Genomic DNA, 26,860 nt, shown 5'->3' on the forward strand with positions numbered 1-26,860 from the left:
TCATATACTTAGATTGTTTTTTTAGGTTTGTAGTTGTTTAATAGGCTAGTTTTCAGGAAATTTTTATTTCTTTTTTTTGTAACTTTTTAAATTTCTTACTAATTTATGGGGCTTTTTTCTTCAAATTTCAATGAAATTGCGCAGGTTTCATTTGGTTAAAGCAGTGAAATGCCACAGAACAGAGAAACAGTAACAGTATTTTGCTGTTATTTGGCCTTTTTGAGACTTTTTGGTTAGGCTCAATGAAATTTTGGAAAAAACAATGCACCCTCACAGTCTTGAACACACCTCTCTGTTCTGGCGGCCTGAATAGTTAAAAAGTCTGACTTCCACAGACAGGTACAGAGTTACGGGTAAACTGGGAGGTAGCCTACCGGTCTCTGGTCTCTGCCATCCGCCTCGGTGTCACCGTGGAGCCGCTGGGTGGCCGCCTCGGTGCCGGTGTCGCAGAGGCCGGCGGTGCAGCAGGTGAACAGGTGTCTGTCGCAGCCGGGCTGTGGTTGTCTGCCTCGGTGTCTCTGGTGCTCAGGTCCACCTGCTCGAGTCCTGGTGAGACAGCTGAACTCCTGGCAGGTAGAAAGTGCTCGTAAGTGTTGCGCAACGGTCCTTTTCGCCCGCAGTTAGCATCGTCCTTACACGACTCTTCACCTGCAAGACGACGTTTGAATAAGTCCACATAGTCGGTATGATTTTCCGAAGCACAGTGCGTCTGCTATCCCTTTCTTTTTGGCTTTTCCTGCCTTTCCGCCGTTTTTTTAAATCCGTGTTTGTTTGTACTCCGTCCGCACGCCGTCCATTCCGACTTCAGACGTTTGCACCACTTCCGGTAGGTAGCAAATTTCCCACGGTCACCTGACTTACGTCACGATACAGACAAAGCCAGCAAACCGATATTTTTCTTAATTGCAAAAAAAGTAACTTTGCACCCCCACACATGCGCGTGTAATTGATAAATTTGTTTGCTTTGATTTAAAAAAAAAAAAAAAAAAAACAGAAAGAAGCCCCTGCAGGGCTGACCCAGACCTTCCACAGCAGACATTTTGGCATTTCATGGCAGGAAACGCACAGGTGTATTTAATTACACATTAGCTGCATTCCACTTAGAGGCGGTTTAAAGGAGACCCTGGTGTTGTCCATGCTAGCTTATTGTAATAGTTTAATTGAAAACATAATGGAACTAAGCCATTGTTCATGTTATTGATTTTTACCTGTGCTTTTCCTACAATAACAAGATAAAATGTTGGCTGTGAGACAGTTAAATCCGTAGGTGAGGGGTGTTTTAACCATGGCCGGATTATGAGCCAGTGGCCTCCTGGGCACAGATATGCAAAAGGCCCCACCACCTGTCCTACAGTGAATCTATGCATATGGATTATGCTGAGCTTTGCCTCTTTTTGTTCTGAGTTCTGTGTGTCTTTTAAGTCATTCTTTGTTTCTTTTAGGTCATTATGTTTGTTTTTCTGCCATTTGGTGTCTCTTTAAAACATCTCTGGTTGTTTTGGGTTTTTTTCGCCCTTTTCGTTGTTATTTTGTGTCCTTTTTTGTTCCTTTTGTGTCTCTTTGTGGTTCTTTGCGCATTTTTGTGTGTCTTTGTGGTCATTTTGTGTGTCTTTGTGCTTGTTTTGCCCTTTTTCATCGTTATTTTGTGTCTCTTTGGATTTCTTTTGCTTCTCTTTGTGGTCTTTTTGTGTCTCTATAAAGTCATTTTGTTTATTTGTTGGTCATTTTGTGTCTCATAGCCATTTTGTGTTTCTTTGTAGTCATTTTGTGTCTCTTTGCAGTTTCTTTGCATCTTTTTGTGGTCTTTTTTGTGCCTCTTTGTCGTCATTTTGAGGGCCTGTGCCTGGTTGTCCCGTTCATTAATGCATCCATAATTAAAGCAGTATTTCCACTGTAAAATATGCTCCCCCTTTACCATCCTATCACCTTGTTTGGGACCTGCAGGTTCAGTGTGAGGGTGCAGGGACCTGGTCGCCAAAATACGCCTGCTGAGAAGAGCCTGGCTACATATTCTTCCATCTGTCTGCCTGCAGAAACTCCATCCATAAAGGCAAATTGTCAGAGAAATCCAAAAGGGAAAGGGTCTCTTTTTTCCAGCCTCTTTGAATGTCAGGCAGTTGCATATATCTAATACACTTGAAGGCAAAACTGTTGAGATCCAACGAGTCTGAGGCAGATGATTTGAGCCTTAGAAGCCCTAAGAGCTATAGTCCTTATCTGGTCCTCTTTCCGCCAGCCGACAGTAACTGTATGAACGTCTCCTCCAATCGTCTGTGCTGCAAATGCTCTTATCTCCGCCGCACTGCATACCTTCTCCCTGCTCTCACAAAATTGAGCCACAATTCATTTAACTGCATGTTAACGGTTTCATCCCAAAATGTGATACGTGATATATCCATCTGGAAGAAAAGGGACTTGATATTTTTCCCATTAACATATAAGATCGCATCGCCGAAAATATGACTACTTTAAGGGTCAAAGGATGGCTGATGACATGAGAAATGTTCTCTCTTTACTCAGTTTGTAAAGTAAGGTTAATTTCAAAATGTTACCATCTCTTTTAAAACCCCTTGATATAATCAATACTGCTAACATAGTTTTGGCATTACACAGCCCTTCAGAACTGTTGTAAGAGCTCAAACAACAACAAAAATCAATAGTATAAGGAAGATTAATACTTCAAAGTATTGCATCAGCTTAAACAATAACTTTGTTACAGTTGAATACTGACTTAAATTCCCTGCATGCCTCCTGCAAGGGTTATTAACAAAGGTAGTGTTTATCATGGTGCTCTCCGGCAAATAAAACAAAGGGAGAAATGTGTTTGTGCTTGTAGCAGTGTAACACTACATCACTGTAATTGAATGTATGCAGGCAGGGCAGGAAAAGATGTTGAGTGGCCACACTCGTGCTTGTGTGAAACGCGTGTACTGTAGACGTGCACACATACACACATGCACAGTTCAATGTAGAAATGATTATGAAGTCAAACTGTGAGACACAGAGGGCTGCACAATTCTTTCTCTCTGTCATTGTGAGCAAATATTATTCTTCTCACAGGTATTTGTTTCTCAGTGCTGCCAGACGTATGTGAGATTTAGGCACTGGAAAGAATGAACTGTACAATGCTGTGTGTCAAAATGTCAGTGCTTTGAGTTAGAAACTCAGCTCACTGTGCTGTAAAACTATAGAATGCTAAACAACAATAAAAAACACAATATGTTGAAGTATGTTTGGGTGAATCAAATTATTTGACAAATACTTTAATTTTTATTTTAGTTTCTATTTTAATATAACAATTAAAACACAGTGGTTTATTTCTGAGGCCATAGTCTGAAGTTACATAACACCTCAATTAATGAATACAGCATATTGTAGCCTATCATAACTGTACCTTAAAGGGATACTTTGCTGATTTTAATCCCAAAGCCAAAGCGTCCTTTCTCTCTCTTTTCTCTTGTCATCTGGTCTTTTCTCTGGTCAGCACCAATTTCCAAAGTATTTGCATCTTTACAGCCCAGTTTTATATGAGGATCCTCTTTATATATATATATATATATATATATATATATATATATATATATATATATATATATATATATATATATATATATATATATATATATACACACATATATACATATATACATATATATATATATATATTAGTGAAATGCAAATCAATCATGCCTCAGACTTCGTTTAAGTCCCGATGCAATGGAAGTTAACATCTTTAGCATCAGTGAGAGGTAAGTCTTGAGAGGGATTTGAATCAAATCCTAAAGATGTGATTTAATCACCCAAAAAATTTGCTTGGCAGATTCAGAGTTGTAGAAAGAAACCAGTCGCTCCAGGATTTTAGGATGTAGCCATCTCAACAAATAGCCTAACAAAAATTAGCCAATCCCCATGAATTGTGCATGACTTTGCAATTTTGTCCAGTCACTGTAACTTTAGCACAAATGTGGCTAAACGGGTAAAATCTCATTTCATTGTAGAGCTGTGTGCAGTGTATTGATTCACTGAGCACCTCTCCTAATATCATGAGACGACTGCTTCAGGACCAAAGTTCTGTGACTTCAGTCAGACACAAAGTGACAGGACTAACTGTTAGCACCACACATCTAACATCACCAAGTGGTAATTAACAGATTTAAGGACAGAGTTGAGTTGTTTCAGTAACGGTGTCAGAATAACGACTAGGTGTGGGATGTTAATCACTACTTTGGCCCAGGTAGCAAAAGTATGACGAGATAACGCAGTGCTGTGTGTCATGCCAACCAGGCAGAGAGGGCAGGAGGAGAGCAGTTTTGCAGTAAGTGTAACAGCAATAACATCTTGCTGCTGTTAAGTATTGATGTATATTGATAAATTAAGGTTTTTGCTCAAGTTCAAAGTGGAAAACAATGCTTTTTCTAATTTGCCATGACCCAAGGTAGAGTACTCTTCAAGAGTACTCTACCTTGGGTCCGAGGTAATTATTATTGTTATCCGAGGTAATTATTATTATCCAATGATTTCACTGAGATGCTTACAAGATTTCAGTTCTTATGTTGAGGATATTTAGTCCACCTTACTTGTTTCATTTCTCTGCTCTCACTGCCATCTGTTAACGTTTTCCTGCATCAGCCCTCCATCACTCCAAGTCACTTCCCATTTATGGCTCCCAGGAGGGGTCTTCAATTGGCTGCAATTTATGGAGGCCTATCCCTATAAATCTATCTAATCGATGGGTCCAAAGCTGAAATCTTTATAGTATGTAAAGCTTCTGCAAGATGTTGTTTTCCAGATAAAACACAGCTAGTAAACAAAGCTTTTTTAATTTAACTAGTTTAGCAGCCCAGCATAACAAAAAGAGATACAGCAAGAGTGCCTGTTAAAATACAATAAGAAAAACGTAACTGAGAAAGAAAGAAATACATCTGACTGATCAGTCTTCAGAGACTTGCATTCTCTTCTATTGTAGTTATACTGTTCATGAAAGAGCTGAAAAGACAACTCAACATGTGCAGTATTTCATTAAAGGAAACTAAATATTCAGAACTCTGACCTGTTTTCCATTTTACTCCATCAACATTTCAGCAGAACTGCCTCCCTTGTGATAAAATGCCAACCTGTTGTCAAAAACAGATTAATGTGAAGATTATATCAAAGTTGAAAGTGTGCTGCATCAGCCATGTCTCCTAGAAATTACTTTTGTATATTAACCAAATGTTTTCACATTAAGTTCTTTTTAGAGCATAATCGCTGCCTGGATTATGTTTAAAGATAACGCCTCTTTGAATTAATGAAACATTACATTTGGGCACCACATGGGAGGTGATTTAGATGGATGGGGACACACACAGTACAGGACTGTTACACTGGGATCATGGGTTCAGGTCCAGATTTTTGTCTGTAAGGTATACAGGCAATGCTTTGCTGATCTGTTCAGTATCAACATTTTTGCAATTTATTGTGCATGTTAATTAGCAACCTTTTCTCAATGAGTTTATTGGAACTGTAATTTGCTCGGCATTATGTTTTCCTTTAAAACATAGGCTGTTTACAGTGTCAAATTAGTTTCGTATAAACATACTTTCTTGAAAAGAACGCTGGAAACTGTATTTAAATAAAGTACAATAGGGCTCTTTGGCTCTGGTTTAAAGTGGATGTATTTCTCGGTTAGAGAGTCCAAAGTCTTTATACTTTAACACAAAGCATCTGTTTTAATAAAACACACCACAGTGAACACACACCTACTCTGCATATACAGTCTGTGTCTGTTGAACACCAAAGAACAAACAAGAACACGTAAAGCTAATGGATTGATCTACAGGGAAGGTCATGGTTGAAAACTGACTCGTACATAAAGCCCACAGACCGCAACTTACAGCTCAGAGCCGAGTCAGTCCCTCTCTGCTCTTCCCAAAGAGGCATATTCACCTTTACTTTTTATTCTGTTTGTTTTAATTGTTTTATTTTGTATTTTTCATGATTGCCTCAAACCCTTCAGTTCACCATAATTTATTTATATAATATTAACTACTAAAAAGACAGATTAACACTCTGTTGTGTAAATTACATAGAAGGAACAAATAGCTGTAGTTTCTAAGGACGATTCCTGCAGAGCGCTTTGTCCTTTGATTCAAAAAGAAATTGAGATGATGCTCAGTTGGCACGCTCTCAAATGAATTACAGTTAATTAGTAAACTTCTTTCACTAAAACGTAATTATCAAAGGATTGGTCAGCGCACAGCTCAGCATGAGAACATGTCAATTCAAATACTATGTAAAATGACATTTCCATTCAATGATGATTAGTTTAAGGCTTTAAAGGAAAAGCTCAACATTTTGGGCTAAGCCATAATTTGAGTTCTTGCTGAGAGCTTCAGGAGATGCAAAGAGTGTTACCAATCTTGTTAAATCTAAAGCTAATGTCAGCTAGCATTTAACAAAGTTTAGTAAACAGACAAAGCAAAGGTAAACAATTCGCCTGGCTCTGACCAAAAGTAGGTCCTTTTAATACCACAAGGTCCCTTTTTTAAATTTTTTTTCTATATCTTTTTTTTCATATACACATAAAACAAATGAGATATAACATTTTAGGAGCTGGATTGTAGATTTGTTTATCTTGGGACAGTCAGTCTTTGAGCTACGGAAAGCTATTTCCAACCCCAAAATAAATACACAAACATTAAGGCAGTATTCATCTTGTTATCCTATATTCTATAGGAAAGCAAATAAGCATGATTTCCCGAAATGTCAAACTAGTCCTTTAATGGTTCATTGGCAGTTTTCCAGTCTTTAATATTTTAACACATCTTTCACTGATATTTCTTAACAACTTCTAATATTATTTACTGGTTCTTTATTTAAAATGCAAAAAGGACAGTAGGAATAAGTATGTGTACTTTTTCAGACAGTTGTTTGCAATTTACCCATGACATAGCAGAGGTGAGGACTCAAATCACATTGTTGTTGTCAGAAACTGGATTACTTTAGACTCAGCTTGACAAATAAAAAAGACTTGCATGTCAACCTGCAACAAATAAGTAGGCTAAGTATTTTAAAAAGAATTCATGATTTTTGTTAATTTTAAATATTGGTATTACAACCGTTATGGAGCGCATCGTGCCTTGTTTTGGACTCAAAACGTAATTTTTAAGACTTGGGAATTATCTTTCTCGACTTGTAATTTGCAAAGCAATGACTTGGTCTCCACTCTGATACACAGGTCTTTAACCCTTTGAAAGCTGGAACTACATCACTTTTCTTGTGCTGCTTTTCGACACCTTTCACAAGTATTAAAACCTTTGAACGCTGAGCAAATTGGTGTTATTTCTTTTAAAAAACTGCAATGAGCAACTTGATAAGAAATGTTTCACAAACTGCAAGAAATCATCAGATTTAGATTTTTTTTTTAATTGGGTAAAAGTGTCTAGGGCTAGGAAGAAAAAAATAGGATTTTTTAAAAACTGATTTTCAGGTTATTTTCTTGTAATTTTTTACTAATTTCTTGGGGTTATTTCTTCTTTCGTTGCTCATTGCATTCTGCCCACCTCTTTGAAAGAAATCAAGCCACTTTTTAAGGGTTAAATTAAAATGATCAGAAAGTTACTGTGAAATGATGGGACCAGTGAAATGCAGCATTACCTAATAAGTATTATATCGTGGTCGTAGGGGCACAAGTTGTTATATTAAAAGTATTAGGCTGATATCTGAAAGGTAACATTTAAACAGAGGGTAATGGTTTTAAAAGGTGCTCTTTCGTTGTATTCAGTGCCTTGGTCCAAAGTTAAAAAAGAGTCTTTTCACTGAGTGAGGTCACAGGAGGATGTGTCATTGAGGAAAGGCCAGTATTGTCCATTAACAAAGAGATAAGAGCACATTATTGTGTTTTCTCTTAATCTTTGTCTAAAGCCCTCCAAAACACAAACACACACACACAGACACACACACACACACACACACACACACACACACACACACACACACACACACACACAGACACACACACACACAGAATGATGCCCGCTTGTAGCTTTTCATTCACCATCAAGGGCATGAAATCAGTCTCAATATTCATACGGAGTCTGGATGAGCTCCCTTCTCAGAGTAAAACATGAATCCCGAGAGATACCATCAAAGTGATGCTCACATGACCAGTAACCGTGGCACGAGCAGAAAAGGGGCTCATTTTACCTGAGACATGTCCTCTTCAATGTACGGAGCTATGCCCCCAGAGGACTCAAGGTTACCCTCTATCACCGGGAGAAATCATTACGGCGAGACGGGGAAACAAATCCACAGAGCCTACTGCCTATTCCCCACCATCACAGCTAACCTGATTGTTGATATTGTTACAATCAACACACGTGAATGTGGTCCCAGCGAGGCGAGCGTTTTCAGACCTCCTCTCTCTGCACAAATGGCTGTTCAGCACATTTATTACTCTAAAATATGCTTGGCAGCTTCCCCGTTGTTGCCCTCTCCTGCACCACATCCAGGGTGATGTCCATCAAAACGCTCACTGTGCTCATGTCTCTCAACGCTACTGCAATATTCACAGCAAAAAAAGTTTCGCGTTTGCTTTTTTCTTGCATTGAAATGCTAAATCGACAAAACTACGGAGTAGTTCCTGAAATACCTGACTCAGTCTACACAGGTCTCATGTGAGCCGGGATGCATATCTCACTGCAGTGTTAGATACTATAGGTAGCCACTTCGCTGTGGAGCATGGTTTAGTAAAGAAAAGAAAAAAAGGGCGAGTTCTTTTTCAAAGGGTTTATTGAATTCTTTAACTTGATCTTTTCTCTGGCATCGAGGCCTTTGCAATTAACAGGTCATTTGTATTTCTTTATTGTCGACTTGGCAGGTGCCTGAAGTCTGTTCATTTCCTCCTGAGAGCTGTAGCTGCGCTCTCCCTGATGCCTCCATTGATTATAGAGGCTGATACGACCGGGCCATCAGGGAGCCCATTCTATAAATGCAGCATGCTGTTTGTTCCCTCGTGTGCTGGCAAGGCTCTGCACTCCCTCAGCTGGAAGGTTATGTGTGGGGCTCATGATGTTTGTGTGTGTGCTGTTTTTGGACATGCAGTCAGACAATATGAGGCAGGAAAACCAAGTCAAGGATAATCTGAGGTGAAAGAAAGATGGCAGGAGAGTGAAATAAAGAGGCAGAAAAAGAGAAAGTCTCTGCTTCTTCAGGGTGCAGCTGCCACCGTCACTGCTGGTGTCAGCTCCGCAGACACACGTTTTCCTTTCTCCTTTCTTCGCTTCATCTTTCCTCAGTTTTTTTCCCTCCTCCTTCTCCTCCTGCCCCCCCCCCCTTCTCCTCCCTTCTCCCTTTTATCCTAGTTTTTCCCCTTCATTGCCTCCCTCGTCTTCTGTCCCATCCTCCATCCTTCCTTTCTTGTGCTATTATTACCAGCCACATTAATGCCAGGTGTGTAATTGTAATGATTCTCCGTCGTTTTGTAACATGGACAAACTCCTCATTATTAAACGCAGTGGAACGTGGCAGATTCAGGTCAGCTGTTGCGGTCATGGTGAATCTGGGAAGAAAAGGATAGCAGTCAACACGTTCTCATCCCAAGTCGTCCCATATTGCAACTTTTGTCAGTCAACTTCCACGTCTAAATAACAGGTTTTAGGTATCCTTATGCGTCTTCTTTTAATGCTACATAATGCCGCTACAGGTATATCAACAAATGCAGATGGTGGTATCACACTGCACGTGGTTATGTTTAGGCAACAACACTACATGGCAACTAACGCCGGGATGTCAACACACACATATTCTGGGCACAGATGGTTAGGATTAGGCAAAGACATCGATAGAAAGGTTTGGGCGAGGAGGCACATGGTAAGATGTAGAAAAAAGCATCACATTCAGACAGGAAGCAAACACCGGACTCCAGCATCAAAGTTCGGGTTTGTTCAATCTATCCACCTTTCTTCCCATCCTATGGGTTTCCTTGCATTCCTTACATGACATCATTACTGACAGCATTTCAACCTGATGCCATCCTGCCGCGTTTCATGTCTACGCAACAGGTTCCTTCCAGCCGCGTTTTTTAAGTGTTGCCCTTGTATGTATTGGGGCAGATGTGGCAGATGACGTCCCACCATTTGCTCATGTGTTTCATGCGCATGTGAAACTCGCCTTATGGCATTGCACTCTTACACCAAAAGCACTGACAAACCAGTGACTAATTCAGATAGAAAGCAAACACCAAACTCCCATATGAAAATCCAGTGTTTTTTGAACCCATACACAGCCCCTTCCTCCTGCCCTTGCACTCCTTATATTATATTATATTACTCGCTCCTTATATTATATTAAAGCACCATCACAGCGGTGATATTTTACAAATTGGTAATGAGAGCGGGCTGGTATAAAATTAATAAAGCAATCTTGGGAACAAGGCTAGTCCATTTGGCGCCCTTTGTATGTATTCCTTTCTTGATAATATTTCCTGTAGCTGTAGCAGAGTAAATAATCTTGCTTCACTCTCATGGTAGTATGGATTCCGTTTAGTTCACCATAACCTGAACTGTTGGCAAGCAATTTCTATTACCTTTGCAATACATTATTTATTACAGAGTATTAGAGTGCAGAATATGTGAAATCAGAAAACACGACACAATAACACACGCAACCACATTCTGAATGGGTTTCTGCGCTGAAAGTTAATGCAAGTCAGCCCCGGTCAGAGCTTCAGCGGAGGGTGGGAGGTCTTGCTCCCTCCCTTGCCGAAGGGATTCAGCAGCGCTTCAGTTGTTCATCTCCGGAGTTGGTCCACTGCACAGCTCCATTTGTAGCATCAACTGTCTGAATGCACAGCTTGTTAGCGGCTCCAGGCCAGCGAGCTCGCCGCAGTGCAATGGGGACGCAAACAGGGAAGCAGCAGGCCCACCGGCACCGCTGGCCCAGCTTTAATGACCATCATGCCAGACAGGTCAGACACTGGTTGAAGAAAGGGAAAGGCATGGGAAGAAATTAGGATACAGAGGGGAGAGCTGAACAGAGAAAGCAAAAACGGTCACGAGGAGATTCATCTTTGATTTTCTTTTTTTTTTAATGCAACCAAAAAAAAAAAAAAAAATTATCACAGGGCTTTCTGTCCATCAAAATACTGCCGTCTGCAGAAAAGGCCAGGAGAACTGTCAAATTAATATGGGCTGGGGGCTAAAGGGTACCACAGAAATGCTGTTAATGCTACAGACTCAGAAGCATGAGGGGCCTTTGTGAACAGTGAGGGTGAGGATTTTCTGCATAAAGCCCAAGATACTGGACCTGTGAATCTCTAAGAAAGTCACAACAGTGCATGACCTGAACAGAAATTCTATGAAATATGAAAAAGAAGTTCTGAAAGACGAACCTCGAGTCTACTCCATTCATTTTGACCCAAAACAAGATTTTTTTCCCCTAACCCTAACCAAGAAATACCTCTCTGGCAGAAAGCAGTCCAGGCAAACTTCTCCCAACAGTGTTTTTTGTGCTAATTTGCAAATTTTAGCATGCTAACAAACAGGAAACACCTACCAACATGGTGAAAATGGTAAGTATTGTACCTGTTTAACACCAAAATGCTGACATTAGCATTAAGCTAAAGGCACCGCTTTGTCACGGTCAAAAAGCAACCTCCTGGGCTGAATAATGAAGCCAATGTGGAAGTGCCAAAAACTGTAGCTCCTCAAGCGGCAACTTCAGCCTGGCTCCAGAGACAAGTCAATCCTCACAGAAACTCTGTTAAAATTTCAAACATTTCAGCAGAAATAAGCATGTTTACAGCCTGGCACAAAAATACTTTTGAACTCTTAGCTAATTTCATCATTCATGACAACTGTATGGGAACTCACCCGTTTACATTTTAATAAGTCTTCACATATTAAGGGCAGGGTCCTTTAGGTGACAACAGGCTGTCTGCAAAGCATTGCTACAGTCTATGAGTCAGGTACCTTTGACAGCTCCACCCCTCAACCAAACTGAATGCTCTAAGAATGAGCCCTAAAACTGGAAATGAGTTAGCATTTCTGCACTCCTGGTTCCTTCTCCTTGAACACAGACTGAGGATTTGTTGTGGAACAAAATATACGTCAGTATATACCCCACGCATGAACTTTGAACCTTGTGTCTTAAAAACCACAGTTGCTAACAAGTGTCTGAATGACACTACAGAACATCATTATACCGAGCTGTGCTGAACACGGCTTTACAGTCTTGTCGTGGTGATGATGTTAAGTCATGCGACTGTAGTGTACTTTTATTTATTGCGTAGTGTTTTACTTCTGTTGATTGCATTAAGGCTTCAAAAATCCTAAAAGCAGTGTTCATTTGTTAAGATTGTCTTGCTAAATGAAATATATAAGTATCGAAAATGTTTGCTTACCACAGAGCTTATTTTCTGCAATTCTCCAAACCCAGTGGAAAAATCCCGTAGGCTTTTTGATGGGCAAAGCTAACTTCTGCATTGGCCTACGGAACAACATCATCACACAGGCACTCTATGTGGTCACTTCTGGCTCCTAAGAGATGGCGAGGGCCGAAATAGCAAACTTTAGGCTTAAAAATGGAGCACCACAAACCAAATGGCAACATCATGATAGCTAAAGCCAATATTTTATAGTTTAAGTACAGCACAGTAAAGCTGCTAGCATGACTGTAGATGCTTACTCTAATTACTGTTTATAGTTATTTATCATTATCCAGCTGCCATGATGTGATGTAAGACCTTGTTAAAAAGTACAACAAACGTAACATTAAAAAAATCCTAAAAAGTACTTTACAGGTCACACATGAAGAGAAAGAATTGCCAGAATTACAGTAGCCAAGAGACAATTAATAGTTTATAAGAACAGAAAATAACTTGATTTACTCCAAAGATGAAAACAGTGATTAAAGTTATCAGCTGCAGCATTAACCAGCAGCGGGTACAGTACTAAACTTTTAATTAACTGCAGCTGCATTTTGGACCAAATAGCCAAGAGAGATCTCTGGATGGCAAATAATAAGTGGAATTACAGAAGAAAAAACAGAAAACTGTAATAACTTTCCTCAGGTCAGCAGTGGATGAAAACACTAAGTTTTTGTTAAGAGAGAAGCTTCTTTCTGAATCAGGGCATTGAAACTCAGGTCTGAGTCGATTAACACTGCCAGGTTTCAAGATACTGGCTGTGAATTGACTGTTTGACCAAGGTTATAGTGCAGGTGGATGGAATGGAGAGGGCCAAATAAAATCACCTCAGATTTAGAGTTTTTTAGTTGCAGGGAACTGATGGACGAAGTAACTGAATCACTGTTAAATATAGTATTAGTAAATGCTTGTCATTTTATGAGAATATTACATTTTTGTCATTGTAATAAAAAAAATGAAATCAACAAAAAATTAACAAAGTTGCAAAACCTTGATATATTTAAATCAGCAAAATTCTCACTGACAGTGTACTTCATTGTTTTTCTCTACAAAATCAGCTCATAGCAACTGGCATAGCAACCAACCTCAAAGCTGGACTAAGGAAAGGAGAGCACACATAAAACTTCATGACGCAGAAACACCAGCCGAGGCTGCCTCGTAATTGACATTTTTGAAAAGTTTTTGAAAGAAGAAGAAAAAATAAGTTTGTGGGTATTTTTGCTGCACTCTCAAAACATGAGATGGATGACGTGCAATTGATCACACAATCTGACATGCCTCAAAACTAATATTGTATTGTCTGTAACAGATTGCATCCAATAATCTTATATACCCATCTCACACAGAATGACATGCAATAAACCTACAAGCTTGCTCCTCTATCACAGTGTATAATGGCCTTTATGCTGAATGCAGCCTATCAGCATGTGTCAGCTATTAACCCTTTAAACCCTGGATCAGCATCTGTTTTCTTGTGCTTTCTTCAGGCCTTTCACAAGCATTTAAATTATGAGCAAATTTAGCTTTCAGAAATATGGGGGAAAAGGCACTCAGTAACTTGGCATGAAATGTCCCACAAATTGAAAAAAACAACACACAAAAAACAGTCAATATACATATATACACAGTATAAAGTAAAATGTGACAAAGAGATGATCTGAAAATTAGCATTAAAAGAGTTGGAGAATCATTAGACAATTATTAAATAACATGGAAAAATATTTATATTCATCATAATTATATATTTAAAATATAATTAGAGTAAAATATATATCATTATTTATTCATATTTATATTTTATTTTAATCATTATTTTACTTTTTTTGTGCTTATTTTTTTAGGTCATTTTCTTGTGACTTTTTAGTAATTTCTTAATAATTTTTTGGTAATTTCTTGTTCAGTTGCTCATTGCCTTTCCATGTCTTTGAAAGAAATCAAGCCAGTTTGCTCAGGTTTCAAAGGGTTAAAGAGGTCTGTCAATCAGTGATTCACGTGAATCCTTTTTTCATTGTTAAGTTAGCAGAAAATATATACTTACTTACTTTTGAGAGTTATTTTGCAAGATAATTTCATTCTTCTCTACTCTGGTGGCGACACAGCCTGCTGACCCTGTGCTCTCACCGGAGGAAATTCCATCTCTGAGGAATAAATAAAGTATTTCAAAATGAATGGAAAAAACATATCGGAGAGCCAGTGTCAGTTTGAAAGACAAAGCAAAGGAAGAAATGATGCTGTTTACAGTCTTTGGGCTGGATCAGATCCACCTCCAGCAGGAATTCAACAAACACTAATGAGTAAATAAAAATGAAGTTCTGGAAAGGAATCCATACCCACAACAGCCCGTGGAGACAAAATAAACCTGTTTGTAACATTGTAATTAACATAAAGTTACTGAGCCATGTTGAAGTCTAAACAGCACATTAGGAGAGAGGACGCAGTGGATGCCAGCGTTTGTTTTCTGAGGAAGGGCGAGACAAAGACTAAAACAAACAGCATCTGATAACAAAGGCAAACTGTACGTCCCACTTAGAGCCGGGCTCCGAATGCGGAGGTCTTCTCCTCGATGCTCTGTGCTCTCTGCACTTCAAAGTTGCTCTCTCATTACTCCCATTTGAACCCGGCCGACAAGACACTCCACTGACTCTCCACTCCGGCTCGACTTGTTTTCCACCGCACGCTCATGCCGTTCCATGTCCAGATGGAGCCGAGCATGGAGCGAGCGTTTGCACTCTCTGCGGGGGTTTAGACATCTGTGCCATGCTTTGAGCTCACTTTGAGCACACTTCCTGGCTTAAGAAAGCTTTGATACTGGAAACAGCAGGCACAGATCCACAAGTACCGACAGTTGTATGTGGAGCAAGAACAATGATGAATTTGTGAAATCAACCAATTAGCATGGAAACAGAACCAGGACAATGGTTGCCCGCAATGGCACTGTGTGGAAAATTGAAAAACGACCCACCTGGAGACGCCCAGCAGCATCCAGGTGGGTCGAATAACCACAGGAAACTCAAACAAATTAAGTCCTATTTGTGGCACGGTTGAGGTTTTGCCGTACCGGTGTTTTGTTGTGGAGACGAGAGAGAGAACACAAGACCGAGCACGGAGGGAGAGAGTGAGAGATACGAAATAGAACAACTCCCAAGGGCACGCACATTCATATTTGCAGGGTACAACACAAACGTAAAAGGGATTGTTGAAGAAATATAACAGCCATTAGCTGAGCAGAAAGTGGCTGCTGACAATGAGGAAAGCGTTTTCCCTCAGAGTGTGACTGTCCCTCAAAAGTGAATGGGATGATCCTTGTGGAGAAAAAATATTCCAGGGTCACAGGAGGAGGTAGGTGTGTGTGTACGGGTGTGTGTGGTTACATACTAAATGGGAGCTCTTCAGCCCTGTTCGTTCGTTTATTTGGCTCACTAAAATAGCCTTAAGGTACAAGTTGTAATAAGGAGCAGTAACAGGCAGTGAGCTTACCTCCCCAAGAAATTATCTTCAATCAATCAACCAATTTGTTTGTCACGTGAAACCCCAAAACTCAAGTGAAATGCAGTCCTGTCATTTTCCTCAATTTAGTTCATTTCGCCTCCTTTGCTGCTCCTCTTAAATTGCAGGCTGCTGTTTTATAATTGTCAATGTTTCCAGTAGAAGTGTACTGAGACATCATTACCTGTGTCTGTACTTGGAGAAAAGAACGGATGTGAGCTTTTAAGTGCTTGAATTGTACATCTTTTTTAAGACATGTATGCTATTAGTTTTCTTTTTTCCATGGTGGTACTTTTTTTTGAGTCTATGTGAGACTATGGTGATGTGTGGCTTCAATTTACTGATCAGGACGAGGAAATGAACTCACTAGTCTGTAAACTCTCTTCCTGATGACTTCTTCTAGCCCAACCAGGTTGCGGCATAGATATGTAAACATTAGTAAACATGGAGGAAAAGATGGTGAGGATGGGCACCTGTTAAAGAATCCTGATAGCCATTGTACAGGGGTTGTGAACTCAACGACCTTTGTGCCACATCAGTTTCCAGCGGGATGTCAGGAACTGTAATATATATATTTGATTGACCTAAACTGGACAGCGCCATTCAAGCAGCTGATTCTTTTTCTATGTGCCAATTTGACAGAGCAGAGGAGTCTGGGTAAGGAGAGATGTGTGGTTTATGGTGATTACGGACTGGTGTGACAGTGGGAATATGAGGTGCTGTCCTGTTCCTGCTGTTGGTCACTGCTATACACTGCTGCCTGTGTTGGGGGAAAACGACAATGTGGCAGACTTTTTGAGGTTGGGATGTGCAACACGTTCTCATCCCAAGTTGTCACATGTTGCCGCTTTTTTCAGTGGATTTCAGCATCTACATTTTATGCTCTAGGTATCTTTCTGCTTCTTTGTCTGCGTCTGCGCCTGTTCCTGCGTCTGCGTTGTGAACATTTGGGTTCATGTGCTGCAACAAAAGCACATGGCAACCAACGCTGGGTTGGCACATGGTGAAGGTCTGGCAACAAAAGCAAGAATGGTTAGGTTTAGGCAAAAAGGCATATGGTTATGTGTCGAAAAAACCCATCACATTCAGACAGAAAGGGGACACCTGCGTCAAAGTTTTGTGGTTTATTGAACCCATTTACAGCCCCTCCTGCCCGCTCCAAGGACCTTCATGCTCCTTATATTTCCTCATGACTGGCAGTGTTTCAACCTGACACCGACCAGCAGTGTATCATGCTGCTAAGGGAGGTGCCGCCTGGCTGTCTGTTAGCGTATCAGAACATCATGAACAGTTCTGTCTAGACGCAGTCTTAGCTCACGCTTCCTGACGCCGTATCATAGAGCAGTGAAAGGTGGCTTTTGACGTCGGGATCCTTCGGTGGTATTTGATGACTTCCGAATGAGAACAGGCTGGGATGTGTGGACAGTTAAATCATCCCACAACCAGAAACTATGGATTACCAGAACCCTCCAGACAAACGGACGACTAAAAAGTAGCCACCAAAGATGTAAGAGGAGACTAAAAAGGATTAAATTACAGTGTACAAGTTAAAGGAACTGACAGGATCCTTGTATAATGTGACATATAAATTACTGATTGATTGATTCATTGATAAAATTGTCATTATTCAGTGATTTAAAAAAAAGAAGTTAAAATGTATAATGGCAGTCTATGGGAGCAGATGGTCATCTGCTCGACTTCTGTCTACTACTTCTAGTCCTATAAATACTACTGTTGCTTCAATACTTCTACTACTACGACAACTACTGCAGCCTTACTGCCTCTTACTCCAATTTTTTTCTGTAGTATTCTTAAATTATCACCGTCTCAAAGAAATATTTCATCTGCTCTTGTTTCTGATGGTTTGGACCTCTCTCTCTCTTCAAATAATCAGACTGCCCTGAAGTGGGTACAGCATGTGCCAGTTGTCTGCATCCTTGTGGGACTGATGATCGGAGGTTCAAATTCTGTCCAATGCACCCATCCAAAAAATGCTAATTATCTAAACCCACACACAGATGATTGGATTATTCATTACACCTGAAGCAGCATCTGATTAGTTTTAAGATATTCTTAACACTTAAGACCTCTTTCTTTTATAATTGTACTTCCACTGAGCAGAATGTTTGGAGGCTCAGCCGGTACAGCTCACGGTGTAAATCAACATAGGAAGCACAGGGTTGACAGTTACAACCTCCACTCAGGAGAGCCTTTTTTGGTGTGTGTGTGTGTGTGTGTGTGTGTGTGTCAAACTCTGAGTCATTTCAACACACACATAGCAAATAATGCTCCAGTTTCTGACCTTGAAGCTTCCAAATCACCAGTAGCCTTATGTTGTCATCGTCTACTCCCACTCACAAAAACCATAACAAATATTTGAAGAAATACATGAGCACACATTTGCATTAGCCCTTTAAAACCTGAGCTAACTGGCCCAATTTCTTTCAAAAACACACATAGAGGGCAATGAGCAACTAAAGAGGAAATGACCCAAAAATTAACCAAAAAATAGTAGTAAAAAAAACAAAAAACAAAGTTATGAAAACCCCACAGAAAGTACTGAAAGTAGTGCTTTAAAAACTACAATATTTTTGTAACATGATTTTAAATATGTAATTATTCTAATATCTTATTTTTTCCTTTGCATTTGTAAAAACAGTTTTCTAGATTTGCTAATTTCTTTATTTATTATCAAGTTGCTCATTGCCTTTTTTTCCCTGTGATTTTCAAAGAAATCACATCGATTTGCTCAGGGTTCAGAGGTTTTTATACTTGTGAAAAGCATCTGAGAGCTGCACATGTGAAGTGATGTTGGCCCTGGTTTAAGGGTTAAGTTTTCACTCTGATGTGTATTACACATCAGGGCCTGTCAGCTGTGGCCAAACATTAAATCAAATGTTTATTCCCATTTTTCCCTGATTAAGACTACCTGAAAGGAGCACACATAGGTCTTATAGAGGAAGAAAAGTTGAGCGTACTTCACTTCTATCACTTCCAAAAGTTTAAATGTACAAAAAATACAAAATGCAAAAACAAATCCTCATCATTGATGCACATGGCCTGCTTTTTCTCAAACATTGTGCGATGTCTTTGTAGATCCTTGGCCTGATTCAGATGATGGATTTCTTTCCAAGCTGTCTGGCATTGATTCATTCTGGTTTCACAAACAGTAAATGCACCCAAGGGGCAAATAAAGTGAGGAGTTAAACAACACAAGTGTGACATGTAACATGATCTCAAATACTTAGAGTTGCATTACTAATGCATTCATGGGGAATAACGTTTTTAAGCACTGTTTGGAAATTAGAAAAATATTTTACAATTGAAATTCAGCTTATTAATGTACATAATTTTTAACCTCCCATTACTGTAGAATTAATGATAATGTAGCAGCATTTAATTCAGGCTTAAACTGTGTTGGAGTTGTTACTGCAATGTTTTCTGGTGAATGGAAAAAGTGACTGGCAGTTATTAAGACCAGCATATAAGGCTGCATTAAATTCAGTTAAGGAGCTGCACGTTTGAAGGACTTGATGAACAGTAAAAATGCATAAAAGTATAAACTACTAAGTCTACAGTAACAACTACGCGTCTTGTACATGGTGAAAGTCATTGTTTTCCTGTTTTGTCTGCAAGTTGGGTACTAGACAGTCTGGACCAGCATGTGTAAAGGGGGAGGATGAGAACCTGCACTTTGCACCTTAATGTCCAAAGTGTCCTATTGTCAAGACTTTTTTTCATGAAGGTCTCCTTGAGGCCCTTATCAAGTAGAACACTGAACAATGAATAAGAATTTTGCTATAAATAAAATTATATGACTGTAATCCTTCATTTTATGTCATATGATGACTTTACACCTCAATTGCAAAACAGGAACTAGCAGAAAGACACTCGACGGTTACGGTTAGATGATGAGTTTCATTTGTGCAATTGATTATCAGGACATATTTACAGTATTAGCAGCATCATCTTCAAATCAATCATCAGTCATCAGTCATCTGCTTCTTACTGTAGTCAAGTGAGCCATTGTTTGTGAACACCTGGAACAGTTTTTTTTTTAAAAATTAGAGGGAAAGTCAGCTTAAATGACATTTTAAAATTCAGAATTTAACTATCATAAACCCCCTCTGAATTCATTGTGCGGGGGACAATGACAGAAGTATACTGTTGTTAGCTGTAAGGATCCATGTTACATTGTTTGAATATGCGTCGCTGTAATTCAACAGGTTATGCTGTAAATTGTTTCATGTGGCCCTTTTTAACTTTGAGCACCTGCCCCTCTAAAGGTCTCTGCACAAACCTGGTCTACACCAGTTTACTGGTCCTCTGAAAGATAAACTGGATTATATATGGTGGAACTGAAAATATGCAGATTCAAATGTATTTGATGATGGTATTTGTTGGAGGCAAGTTCATGGCACAAGTTTCTACTTAAAAAAAATGAGAGCTGTACTAGGCGGAATTGTTGCAAGGTGCAAAGCAAATTCTTGAAAAAAAAACCAAGCCAAAAACATCTCAAAGGTGTACCATGCAGATCCTTTTCTAAAAAACTGTATAGACTCATACCAAAGTTATCCCTCTAAATTAACACATATGACCCACTGTAATGGTGTATTTTTCAGTGAAGACTCTCTCTGTCTGTATTTTCTTATTTTCTGTGTTCAGGACATGTACGGACGTATACCCCCACAGTGCTCAGATGAAGTCGGAGTTTTTTAAAAAGGTAGTAATCAGCTACTAGACTGTAAGCAGCAGGCATCCAAGAGACACAGTGCTGAAAAACGCAAATATAGTGAGTCGAAATGCCAAACGAGAGGAAATCTTGGAATGGTTTAACTTTCATTTTCTCTGGCTCGCATGTTTACAAACAATAACTGACAATCCTGCACAATATACCTTGAAAAATCCTGAAAAATGGGACAGTGCCAACACCTTGTTGAAGCATTTAGCAGCTAAAAAGGCAGCTATTTTAGTCAGTAGTTGGTGAAGATCAAACAGAGCTGACAGGAGTGTGAAGTCAGATTCATCAAGTGGGCAGATGAAACCAAATGAATGCTAATGTTGAGCAATGCTACTGCAACTATCTAACACTTTCACCATAACAACGTTATGAGGAGATGATGTGTAAATGTTTACAGCTTTAACTGCTGCCTTCAAATGAACAAAACATCAGTTCACTCTGCTTTAACTACGGTGACAGCAATGCTCTAAGGCTGGCTGTGATTTACATCCTGAAACTGAACCAGTTGAAAGTTAAAAAAAAAAGTAAGTAAATTATGTTATTTTGTGATTTCTCCCCCCAAATAGCAGAATAGTTGCAAACATTTTTTTGCCTGGGTAGGTTCCTATTCTTAACTGTAGGTTTGTCCAGGTTTGTCATTTGTGGGACGGGTGAGGACAATCTCTTCTCGTCACTCTCTTGATCTCCAGATTGGAAGCAGGCAGGCAATTCCTTTGTGCTGACAGGCAACGGCAGTCCCTCTGAAGAGGAAGAATCACACTTTGTAATGAGCTATCTTCCCCCAAATAGGCTCAGGAGGATGGGCAGAAGGGGGTAGCAGCGTGGGAGCTGACACAGGGGTATGATGGGAATTAAAATACCCTGCTTACGAGAGGAACATCACAAGTATGATAATGCTTCTTCGCTTTGACATAGAGTAGTAACAGTCACCACGACAGACTCAGCTAGAGCACTGTGACAGCCAGGATGAAGTTAATTTTACACTGCTGGCAAATCTCTCCGCAGAAGTATTTAACTTAATGCTCAGTTTGCATCTGATGCCAGGACCCACTGTGTGATTGCATTTGTATACTGCATTTATTTTCTCTGGTTAACACTGTACAGCAGCTTCTAAATATTAGATGTGGAAATGATAGTTGATTTGGAGAAAAACAGTGAATTAGACATGCAAAAATGCCCCTGAGGCAATTTGATTATTCCACAAAATTTAATCCACGCGGGAGCGCTTAAAATTTCACTAATTAATTATTGGCAAACACTATGAGATCCTCTGATGTGGCACAGCAATTAGCCGTTCCGTATTAATTTTTTATGCATTTGTTTTCTCACTTGTGGAGAATGATGGACCTTCATTTTGGTTATTAGGGTATTAGTTAAAGAAAGAGTCTTAAAAAACAAAGTGGACACTATGGCACCCTGCTGACTTTCAGTAGTAAGTTATATTCAAAGGAATAATAATCTAAATATATCAAGCTATGACACATTAACTGTTAATAAAATAATCTTAAGAGTAACAGATTTTAACCTTTTGAAAACTGGAGTGACATCACTTTTCTTGTGCTGCTATAAACGTCTCTCACAAGTAAAGACTATGAACCCAGAGCATGTATATATATATATATATATATACATATACACTTCAGGTAATTTCTTGGATAATTTCTTCTTTTGTTGCTCGTTTCCTTCTACCCATTTTTTCTGAAAGAAATCAAGCCAGTTTGCCCAGGTTTCAAAGGTTTAAACAATATAGTTTGAAGGTAATTCATAGAGTTCTGTACTCAGATTCACCTTTGTCAGAAGTTGCTGTTTGCCTTGTGAGACTTGCAGAACAAAATCCAATTGTGTATGTTTCTTTCTGAACAAGTGGTGGGTGGTTAATTAAAAGAAAATCAAGTTTCAGTCACTTTGCATCATTAGTGAGTAAAATACAAGCCCGTGAAGCTACAGTAATTTAAAAGACGAGCACCTTACAGGTTAAGGACAAACCGCAGGATTCAATTTGATGATAAAAACCTCCCGATTAAAACATGTGAAAGAGAGCACACTGAGAGAACACGTCCTCCTATCTATAATTCTCAATCAGGACTTGACTGTTAATCATGACAATCTAAGTTCCATGTGTTAATCAAATCATGTGGCAATTAGTGTCATTATGTGCACAATGAGTGCTGAGCTAAGTCTTGTGAATAATGAAGAGTTTTCCTTTAACCTTATCGCACACTTACTATTTTGAGCTCCACAAAAAGACAATGTGAGCTATTTAGGTGGAGGACGGGGGCTGAGTAGCACAGAGATCTCATTTTCTGTAATGCAGTTGTTCATTATGTAAAATAGAGTTGATGTAAGGAATTATGATTAGGCAACTGAAACTTGAGGAAAGTCTGCGGTCTTTCACTCAGTTTATTGCTTTTTATACTGCGGTAGGTTGACACGTACAAAATGATTAGCCTATCCAGTTGGGACCTAGGGTGGGTGCTGATAGTGTGGTTCTCTTGGCTTCATGGCACCATGACTTCCAGCATGCAATGGGGCGGTTTGCAGCTAAGTGTGAAGCATTTTGGGATGAGAGTCACACCTCCGAGTTTGAGGCCACGGTTCTCTGCTGGAAAACAATGGATTGTCCCCTCTGTCTTGGAAGAGAGTTGCTGCTCCAGATGAAGGAGTTGGAATATCTCAGGATCTTGTTAACAAGTGAGGATAAAACGTGAGATGAAGCGTGAGATGGATAGGTGGTTTGATGCGAGCGTTGTGCCGGGCTATAGTGGTGAAGAAGGAGCTAAACTGGAAGTAGAGCTCTCAATATACTGGTCCATCTATGTCCCAACCCTCACCTACAATCCTGAGCTTTGCGTAGTGACCGTAGTGATTTACAGTTATGTAAAGTGTAAAAAAAGAAGCAGAACTTCATATTTGTCAAAGCCAGAATGACCATAAACTCAGACTGACCTGAGAGAATGTCTGTTTAAAATAAGAGTAGCCTTACTTCTTTGGTGTTTTGGGACCAACACAGTCCACTCTCTTTGCAGTTGGAAGATTGGTGAAAATATCCTTGAGGTATACAAGTCTATCAAAAAGATTATTCTGTCTGAAGCACTCACGCTCGGCAACTTGCATGTTCAACTCAGTCCAACTGGGAATCCCTCAGCTTAGCAGAAGCCCATATGGAACAGGTCTGCTTGAATGCATTATTGGAGGCTATTTTCTTTTCTGTCATTGGAAGCACTGCTCTGTTGTTATGCAAGGAAAGGTGGACCACATGTGTTACCCCACTGACACTAACTTCATGTGGCATGTTGCCTGTATCCTGCTTATCTCACAGCTTTCTCAGAAAGGCCAAGATGCTTTCCCCTGCCTGTGCACACAGATCAATGGCATCCAAATGCTAGTCCCTAAACAAGTTTTAACCACTACTAAAGAAAAACAACAACAAAACAACACTTAGGCTATCACCTGAGTAGGGCACAAATGGTTTTAGAGGGAAGAAAGGTAGAGCAGGAGGAGGAATTAGATGCAGAATATTCATCAGCAACGTGACCTGCAGCAAGATCCTCTCTGGAGTCCCTGCCAGTCAGTAGTGGAGGGATTAGTGTAAAAGAGACACTACTTCTGCTCTTTTTTCAATGGCCAGTCCCTTTAAAGTACTGTTGGAAATTTTATTCTCAAAAATTAAACCCAATAAACTAGCTTTCACAATGCCTACTAGGCTTTATTATTAAGCTATTAATTACAGTCTGCTCGTGGGCAGACAGCACAATTAAGACAATTTATTGTTACAGCTGTTAAAATAAACTGTTAAAACCAGGTGCACGGCGCTGCACTGCGATGTCGATGAGCCACTCTTGTGTTTTCCATAGAGCAGGAATACTCAAATCACTTTGCTTGGGGGCCACTTTTGCAAAATGACAGGAGGCCAGGGGCCAATCGCAGCAGCCTTATACATGTTTCTAGGATATTAGGATGTTTCTAGAGTTTAAGGACATTTCTGCAATTTTTGACATTTTTAAAGATTTTAGGACACTCTAGGATTCAAGGATGTTTCTAGGATTTCAGGGCGTATTTTGAATTTTAGGGTGTTTCTCAGATTTCAGGACATGTCTAGGACTTCAGAATGTTTCTAGGATTTTGGGACATTTTTGTATTTTAGGACATTTCTAGGATTTTAGGATGTTTAGGATTTCAGGACAGGACATCACTAGAAGCAGATAATCATTATAACCAACTCTTTCTGTGCAAATATCTAAATAAACATATGAAGTAATAAAACTGACAGCTTCATAATTTACAGAATTACAGTACATCTGTTTCTATATGTGGTAAATATGGGTGACTTTTTCAGTGCATGTTCATTTTCTTTCTCTATCACTGGCAGGCAAAATCTTCAAGGAGAAGATGAATGTTTTTTTAATGAGAGAAAATGACTTTCTTTTTCCTGTCATGATTTCAGTGTGCATGCAGCACCAGCCTCATGTCGCCAGCTGGAAACAGACAGGTTGCAGTTTTTATATTTTATTTTTCATATGATGAAAAGCCCCAAAATGAACATTGTAAGTGGACTACTTGATTATAAGTGAATTATTTAAACAGCACTTTAGATGAATAATCCTCTCCAGTTTTTTGATCCATAAATGCGGTTGACCCTTCTAACTGTTATTACTATAAGCAGTTTACACTGTAGTTTCAAGCTGACATGCTGCATTTTTTCTCGTTTTCATCTTCCTCTTCATGTCTTTGCTGTGGTGTCACCGGGCTGGTTGGAATTTTTCTAGCTGGCACTCATCACCTAATTCATCAGTATTTGGGGTCTAGGACTCCACTTGAACTTTATTTTTAAGAAATTGACCTTTCTCTGTATTGCTTTCATATGTCTTTGGAGTTTCCTTTCCTTACATAACCAAGACTGGACGTGTCTGATTTAAATCTTTTTTTTAACTTGATTCATTGCTTTTCTTTTTATTTGATCTAATGGTGTATATGACCTACAATTATAAGCATAATATAAGCTTATAATATAAACATAATTAATAACCATTATTTTAATGTAATTTGCAGGCTGTAATCTAAAGTGTTACCAAAACAATATAATTAAATATGTAAATTTCACACTAAACATGTAAGGCTAAAGGTTTTGTTCTACTTGTGCCATGAGAGGCGACATAATTCATTACACTCTCACATGTAAAGTGTTGCGAATGATATAATGACATACGGACAATTTTAACATTCTATTCTGTTTCATTAAGGTCACTGAATCACCAACTCAGAAGTGTTTATATCCGAGTAGCTGAAATATATTTAGCAAATGTCAGTGAAATCACGCTTTATCTTGAGTAAATGGAAATGTTGCTGCAAGGGCAACACTACAATAAATGCCACATTCAAAAATTTGTGTGATATCTAACAAATTAGTGCCCCATGAATGATGTTTAGTATTTAAAATAATGTTTAGTAGGTTAGGTTTAAGAAAGGAAACATGGTGAGTGGCACACTTTAAAATAACAATAATCAAAGTTGATGAGCCCAAACACCGGTCTCCTGGGGCAAAGTCCTGTGTTTTTTGACCCACCTACAACCTGCAACCTGCCACCCTATGTGAACTTTCATTCTTAAACCCTTTTAAACCTGAACAAATTGATTTGATTTCTTTCAAAACATGAAAGGAATGAGCACCTCAAAAAGACATGGTCCAAAAAATCACAAGAAATGAGTAAAGTTACAAGAACATTAAACAAGCAAAAATAAATAAAATAAATGAAACTACAAACAAATGAAAAAAATAAAGGTTGGAAAAGAGGTGAAAATTTAAAAAAAATATGTATACTTTTTTTCTGTAAAAAAAAAAAAAAAAAAATAATACTTAATGTAGTTTTCTGGAACATTTTTTCCCTTTTTTAAAAAAAAAATCCCTCAATTTCTTAAACTAATTTTCAGGGCATTTTCTTGTCAACTTTTACTAATTTATTGCAATATGTGGGACATTTCTTGCCAAGTTGCTCGTTGCCTTTCCCCCATGATTTTGAAAGATATCAATTTGCTCGGGTTTCAAAGGGTTAAATGGCTTGTAAAAGCATCTGAATGCAGTACAAGAAAACTGATGTCCATCCAGGTTTCAAAGGGTTTATCTACCTACTTATTTACTTATTCAGCACATTGGGCATGCGATTACTGCCTTCCCGATTACATGTGTTATACACAAATTACTTGGCCATGAAAATGTGGAGTATTACTTTTTG

General features: G+C 39.1%; 1 long non-coding RNA gene across 2 annotated transcripts in view; it reads right to left on the bottom strand.

Annotated features, from left to right (window-relative positions):
* Positions 1 to 8,751: 8,751 nt before the first annotated feature.
* LOC148190017 (uncharacterized) overlaps positions 8,752 to 26,860 on the bottom strand; it is a 33,650-nt gene continuing 15,541 nt past the window's right edge. The window contains exons 2-4 of one of the 2 annotated variants that reach the window (XR_015776290.1): positions 14,446 to 14,541; positions 12,380 to 12,515; positions 8,752 to 10,953 (exon numbers count right to left, since the gene is read on the bottom strand). This is a non-coding gene — a long non-coding RNA (uncharacterized LOC148190017). Of the gene's footprint in view, positions 10,954 to 12,379; positions 12,516 to 14,441; positions 14,542 to 26,860 lie in introns of both variants that reach the window. The other variant, XR_015776291.1, reaches the window with a different exon arrangement.

The sequence above is a fragment of the Plectropomus leopardus genome, chromosome 3, assembly GCF_026936395.1.
Source record: "Plectropomus leopardus strain MGB_pleo_1.0 chromosome 3, ASM2693639v1, whole genome shotgun sequence".
Classification (NCBI taxonomy): domain Eukaryota; kingdom Metazoa; phylum Chordata; class Actinopteri; order Perciformes; family Serranidae; genus Plectropomus; species Plectropomus leopardus.